The sequence below is a fragment of the Dermacentor silvarum genome, unplaced genomic scaffold, assembly GCF_013339745.2.
Source record: "Dermacentor silvarum isolate Dsil-2018 unplaced genomic scaffold, BIME_Dsil_1.4 Seq96, whole genome shotgun sequence".
Classification (NCBI taxonomy): Eukaryota; Metazoa; Arthropoda; class Arachnida; order Ixodida; family Ixodidae; genus Dermacentor; species Dermacentor silvarum.
Genome location: NW_023607020.1, coordinates 4,779 through 11,693, shown reverse-complemented (window position 1 = coordinate 11,693; position 6,915 = coordinate 4,779).

Below are 6,915 nucleotides of genomic sequence, written 5' to 3'. Positions count from 1 at the left end.
CAAACACGGCAGGCCCCATGGTATGTTTATCGCAAACACTGGTAACATTTTTATTTTTAGACTCATTCATGACAAGAATGGTGCTAAGAAATATCATAGCATATAAAGACATTACAAAGCATTATAACAGTGTACTTGTTGTGTCGCAAAGAAGCTCATCTCTGCTCTCCTCCACAAAACAGCCCACAAGCTGTATCATATAAGATACATCAACTATAGCTTGCGATGAGGGCGAAATACAAAAGCGCCTGTGTCCCGTGCATTGGTGGCACGTTAAAGATCCCCTGGCGGTCAAATTAATCCGGAGTCCCCCACAACGGCGTGCCTCATCCTCATATCGTGGTTTGGGCACGTAAAACCCCGGAATTCAAATCAATTAAACTGTAGCTTGACTCACACAACCAACTATGTTTCTCTCTCTCATTCAAAACGTCAGTAGGCTGCTTTAACACTTTAACATTCTCGCCATTTACGATGACATGTACGAATTTCTAAAATAACCTGTCTGTGTAAAGCTTTGTTGTGACAACCAGCTGCCATGCATTGTGCAAGAAAAATATAAATCAAGGTTTCGTTCCAGAGTACAGCTGCTACTATTCCATTGCTCGACCTGACAGAGATTCCGAGCAGATATGTTACATTTTCTTTGTTTTTTAGTTTACTATTCTTTTACTGTCTATCATGTACGATACACCATGCGTATAGCAGTTAGAATCCGAGGCCGCGTGCCCCTCTATCGTGGCAGCATTAACTGCCTGCCATAGCGGCTAGCCCAACTTTGCGAAACCAGAGAAAGGGTGTGGTGTGCGACCTAATGAAAAGTGGTATGTGTAAATTGGTGCTACAACAGTCTCCCACAGTTTTAAACTAAGACACGATATGGTTCACTGGCCAGCCAGTCTTTAAGCGGGATGACGTTTAGCAGCTGGTAGTCTCATGTTTGCACCCCTTGTTTTCACCAAGAACCTGGTATATCCAGCGTGACTACTAAAGGAAAAGAATACGAATTGTTGATGTTTTACCGTCCGGTGGAAGTATTTGAACACGTGTCCCGACAACCTGTCCAGTTTCCGAAATCCAGGTACTAATCCTGGTATATATATATATATATATATATATATATATATATATATATATATATATATATATATGTATGTTGCCAGTAAGTCGGAGCATTTAAGATTTACGATGTGTTTGCTATATGCACTATTGCACGCATGCCATATACCCAGTAACACGTCCAGGACTGCCAGTTTCGCCTTTTGCAGTGGGTGCAACTTGCACGATGTAGGCAAATAAGAAAAAAACTGGCATTTTAAATTCCGTTGCATGGACAGACAATATGTCGTGCTCTGTTGTAAAATAAAATGCATGATAAAACAACTATTTTCTCTAACTACTTTTGCATGCCAGAAGACGAGAAGGCATCACAATGATCATCGTCTGCTGTTTTAACGGCCACACAATGTATTTTTTTCTGACTTAACCAGATGAATACCTCCAAAATGTCAGAGACGGATCTGACTGATCCGGGGCCGTTTCATTTCCGAAATCAACTCTGGGGCTTTGAGAGACACCGCACTGGAAGACTTAGGTTTTGACCACTTGACGGTACTTAACCTGTATCTAAATATAAGCACCCGAGCGATCATGCATTTCGACCACATTCAAGCGCGGACGTCGTGGCCGAAAATAGAACCCGTGGCCTTGTTCTTATCACAAGAATGCCATAGCCAATCAGGCACAGTGGCCGGTCAAAGGTGGACCTGGCATTGGTTTAGAATCAAGGATGTGTTTTGAGGAATACACCACTGTGTTGCAAGCGTATATTTCGTATTTACAAACGCGTTTGAGAACTAGCTGCGACTACGTCGCTATAATAATGCTCTGTCTGTTAAATCAGGCAAGTGCGGTCGCAACAGCTGCACATCGCTAAGCATTAGGGACAAACTAGGTGACCGGTGCTTGAAAACAACATTCCTGATAAGCTCAACTAGAAAACTTCTCGAAAGTGACACATACGAAAAGCAACAGGCAGAATTCAGGACAGCGCAATGTGCGATTAATGCAGGGACAGACACGCATATGAGGTCGCTGCGAACGACGACGAGTGAGCTTGCGTCACGACAGTGGACTTTTTATATATTGTGCGCAATCGCTTGAAATATTTACAAATAGCCGCCTTTGTAAGTATGTACAGCACTTTGCTTATTCCGGTATATTTACACTCGGTGACATATTTTTATTTTGGAATATTTTTCTTTTTGTAACCATCGGCTAAGATTATACAGCGGCTCAGTCAGTCTGCACAACATTTATGGCAGATGTGTGTCCTTGGTGCTTTGACAGAAGACTCGTGTCAAAAAACTATCGTCGCTCATGAGCACGGGGAAACACATGGCCCACAGACACGTGCAAAAGACATTGAAATTGCGATGGTTCCGCGAGCTCTGAACATAGTTGAGAAGCAAAGGTATGTCACATGGAAAGCACCTGTTCGCAGCCCACAACTGCGTGCGCCAAGCTATATTACCACGTGCCGTCCGCCAGAGTATACTATATCGGCCAGCGCAATAAACGGAGGCTTCTTTCATTTCGTCACCTAGAACACAGCTCGTCGGCTGTTTTCTTCCGACACGCATACGCTTCGCGCTCGTATGCAGTGTCACCACATGGTGTCAGAAGCCGGGACACCACTGAGACTTCAGGGATATGAAGAAACGACTCATCCGCGACACGTTTGTCGTCGGGTTCCGGGACGCTGACATTGTCTACGGCGCTGTAGCATCCGTAGCTGACATTGTCTACGGCGCTGTAGCATCCGTAGCTGACATTGGCTGCGGCGCTGGCCAAGACTCGCCTCAAGGAAACTGTGCGACAGCAGCAGCATAGCCTTCGACCGGAAGGTGTGGACATCGGGAGCCCGCCGGAGCTTCATGACCAAGGCGCCAGCGTGGATGCCGTGGGCCACCAGAAACGCCGACAGTACAATGGGGGACGGTGCCCCTACTGCGTCGGCGACGCCCTCCCGAGGTCGACGTGCTGGCCAAAGCTTCAAAGTGCCACAACTGTGGCAACAAAGGACATTTTGTGAAAGCATGCCTCAAGAAAGTTGTGTCAGCACAAAGAAAGGTATTCGTCTCGGCTGTCGAACACGATACCGGATAAACTTCAATTGGAGCGATTGACGTGGCCGTGAAAGCGCGCTATGTGCAGGTTCTTATAAACTCTGTGCCTATCCTCGCTAAGGTTGATTCGGGTGCAGAAGTGTCGGTTTTGTCGTTCTACATTTCCAGGATTGCTGGAAATGTAGGCACGTTGATAAGGCAGACGAGGTACTACAGGAGGCTGGCGGCAACAAGCTCAATGTACTAGGCAAATTTGTCGAAGAGATTGCGTTGAGAGAGAGAACTGCCCATCAAACGTGCTTTGTCGTTAGCCCTCTCCGGGACGTACATCTCGTACTACCAGTCTTAGAGGCATTAGGTGTCGTTAAAGTTGCCGACTAACCTAGGGACTATCCCAGGAGAACACACTAACAGGCTACAACCGAGCGCAATTCCACCATTCCGCGGCGAGCGCTGATTCCGCTCACGGAAAAGCTAAAGCACGAAATCGAGGGATTCATTATCATGGGAATAATTAGAAAAGTAGACGGCCCACAGGAATTGTCCTGGTCACGAAACAGTTGGGGGAACTGAGAGTATGCGTAGCCTTCACAAAATTAAATAAGTGCGTCGTTCGTGAGCGCTTTACGCTACCTACGGCCGATCAAGCATTAAGCTCTCTGGCAGGTGCGAAATGGTTTTCGAAGCTTGACGCCTTCTCGGGGCTCCATCAAGTCCGACTAAGTAAGGACTTCGAAGAGCTAACTACGTTCTTGACTCCATTCGGGAGGTACGCTTTACCAGACTACCATTCGGAAAAACATCCGTTTCGGAATATTTCCAGAAAAAGATGTCCGAAATCCTATGTGGCCTGCCAGGTGGTGTCAACGTCATGGATGACGTTTTAGTGTTTTGTGATACGATAGCCCAGGGCGACGAACGTTTAGCTGATGTTAGGTCGCGCCTAGCTAGCGCAAACGTGAATCTGAAGAAAGTGTCCTGTTTGGTGTTAATAAAGTGAAATCTTTGGGCCATATTCTGACTGAGAATGGCATTGAGCCTTATCCAGCGAAAGTCAGTGCCATTAAGAATCTAAACGCACCGAAAAATATCAGCAAGATAAGAAGCTTGATCGGCATGGCCAATCACCTAGGTCGCTTTTTGCCTCACTTGGTGCAAACTACGACTCCGATGCGTGCCCTTTTGCACAACGATTTCGAATCGGTCTGGGGGTGTGACAAGAACAAGCGCTGAACGAGCTTAAAGGGCTAACTTGCTCTAGGCAGTTTATGGCCATGTACGATGCAACGCTTCCAACCTTTCATTCAGCTGACGCATCCTCTTACGGACTGGGAGTTGTCTTTTTTAAAACGCAGAATGACGGTCACCGTTGACCAATAGCTTTCGCGTCTCGATCCCCCATGAGCACAGAACAACGATACTCCCAGATAGAAAAAAGAAGCGCTAGCACTGACGTGGGCATCCGAAATATTTGACGAGTACATACGCGGCCTAAATGTTATATTTGAAACTGATCACTAGCCTTTATTAGTGTCTTTACTGGGCCAGATGGCCTTTGATAATATGCGTCCTCGAATTCAACGCTTCCGGCTACGCCTAATGCGCTATCCTATCAGTACGTTAGCAGCAAATCGCTAGTCACATCCGACACCCTTTCGTGGTCCTCTGTTGCACGCAGCGATTTCGGAAAAGGCTTTAGTATGTCAGATATCACAGCGTACTCTAATGCGTGTTTGCTTGGCTTGGAAACGGCGGTCAATGTTTTGTTAGAATGAGAGAATATTGCCACCTGGTGTTTTGAGCCCGCAAACAATCATCATTGGGTGCCCAGCAGGAACGGAGAAGACGACGAAGTCGAAGATCCCGCGCCAGCTGGAGAACCGTTCCTTCGTGTCTGGCATTCTTCGTGTCTGCCTGCTCACACTGTTGCTTGCGCTTGCCTTAGCGCGTGACAAACTGGTGGAGGTGCTGGGTAATCTAATCTACACCAAACCCCTCCGAGCAGCAGGAGCTCCAGTCCCGTACCGGTGGTTACGCCTGTACACCGCGCCAGCAGAAGGATCCATGGACAAGCCCCTGAGTTTGGACTCCTCCCAGAGACAATGACAGCTCCGACCATCCCAGCCGGTATGGAAGGCAGTACGCCGATTCATTGTACGCTAATCCATCCGCGAACGCCGAATCCCTTCCACGGTGCCATGCATGAGGATGTTGAAGATTGGCTGGTGCACTATGAACGTGTTGCCTCGTTCAACAAGTGGCACGACGCAGACAAACTGAAAAACGTATATTTCAGCCTCAACGATGGCGCACGTGTTTGGTATGAGAACCGTGCAGATACCCTAATTTCATGGGAAGAATTCAAACGCCGTCTTTTTGAGACGTATGCCAGCCCTGATCGCCGAGAACGAGCTGAGCGTGATCTCCAGTCCCGTATACAAATGCCGAACGAAGGTGTCGCAATGTATGTCGAGGACATGACGCGTCTCTTTCGACGAGCCGACCCCAGCATGTCGGAAGAAAAGAAGGTGCGGTACCTGATGCGCGGAGTGAAAGAGCAGCTGCTCGGCGGTCTCGTGCGCAGTCCTCCCAAAACTGTGTCAGAATTTCTTTCTGAGGCCGTCACCATGGAACAGACTCTTCGGCAGCGGGCACCATCATACGAACGCCAAGTGAACGCTGCCTCACCTACGGACTTCTTCGGAGCTCTCGGGGGCCCCGTCGATTTTTTTCGAGAGCTCATCCGTTCCGTAATCCGCGAAGAACTCCAGAAGCTGTCGATACCTTCACAGCCGACGCTCAGCTCTTTGTCCAGCGTTGTCCGTGACGAAGTCCAGCATGCGCTAAGAGAACCACCCTTCAACACAGAAGCTCAACCGATAAGACCTGACAGCCCCCGTATGTCGTATTCGCAAGCTTTGCGGCAACCCGCCCCACCTTCCTCCCCGTTTCGGACCGCGGTCCCGGCCATACTACAGCCCGACCAAGCGGCATCGTATTACCACGACAACCGACAGGCCCCAAGAAAATCAGACGTGTGGCGGGCACCTGATCGTCGTCCCCTTTGCTTTCACTGTGGCGAAGCTGGGCATGTCTACCGACAGTGCTCATATCGAGAGCTCGGACTACGCGGATTCCCAGCAAACTCGCCGCGACCTAGGTTCGGCCAGCGTCCTCCTGCAATTGAAGAATACGTTGCCCAGCAGCGTGGATCCTCATCAGCTCGACACCAGTCACGATCCCCTTCGCCGCGGCGATTTTCTCCGACTCGCCGTACGTATTCGAGCGTGCTGCAGGGTCGGTCACCCAGCCCACGCCGGGAAAACTAACCACAGCGGCCTTCGGGGGCGAGGCCGCTCAGACAGGACGTGCTCAAGGACCCCTGCTGACGCGCACGCGGACCGACGATACATCGACCACGACAGTACCTGCTGATTACGGAAGAAAAATTTCCTTGGACATTCCTGTATTGCTCGACGGTCGTGAATTGAGTGCTTTAGTGGACATTGGAGCGGATTATTCAATAATCAGCGAAAAACTGGCTACCCTACTAAAGAAAGTAACGACGCCTTGGAATCGAACGCCAGTTCGTACAGCTGGCGGGCACATCGTCACACCACTCTGCATGTGCACGGCACGAATAGAGATTCGCGGGTCCACGTTTGTTGCCAGCTTGAGCATTCTCCCTCAGTGTTCTCGAGACCTAATCATCGGCATGGACTTTCTTAGGGAGCATGGAGCTATCATCGACATTCGAAAACGCCTGGTCACTTTTTCGACAAAGAGC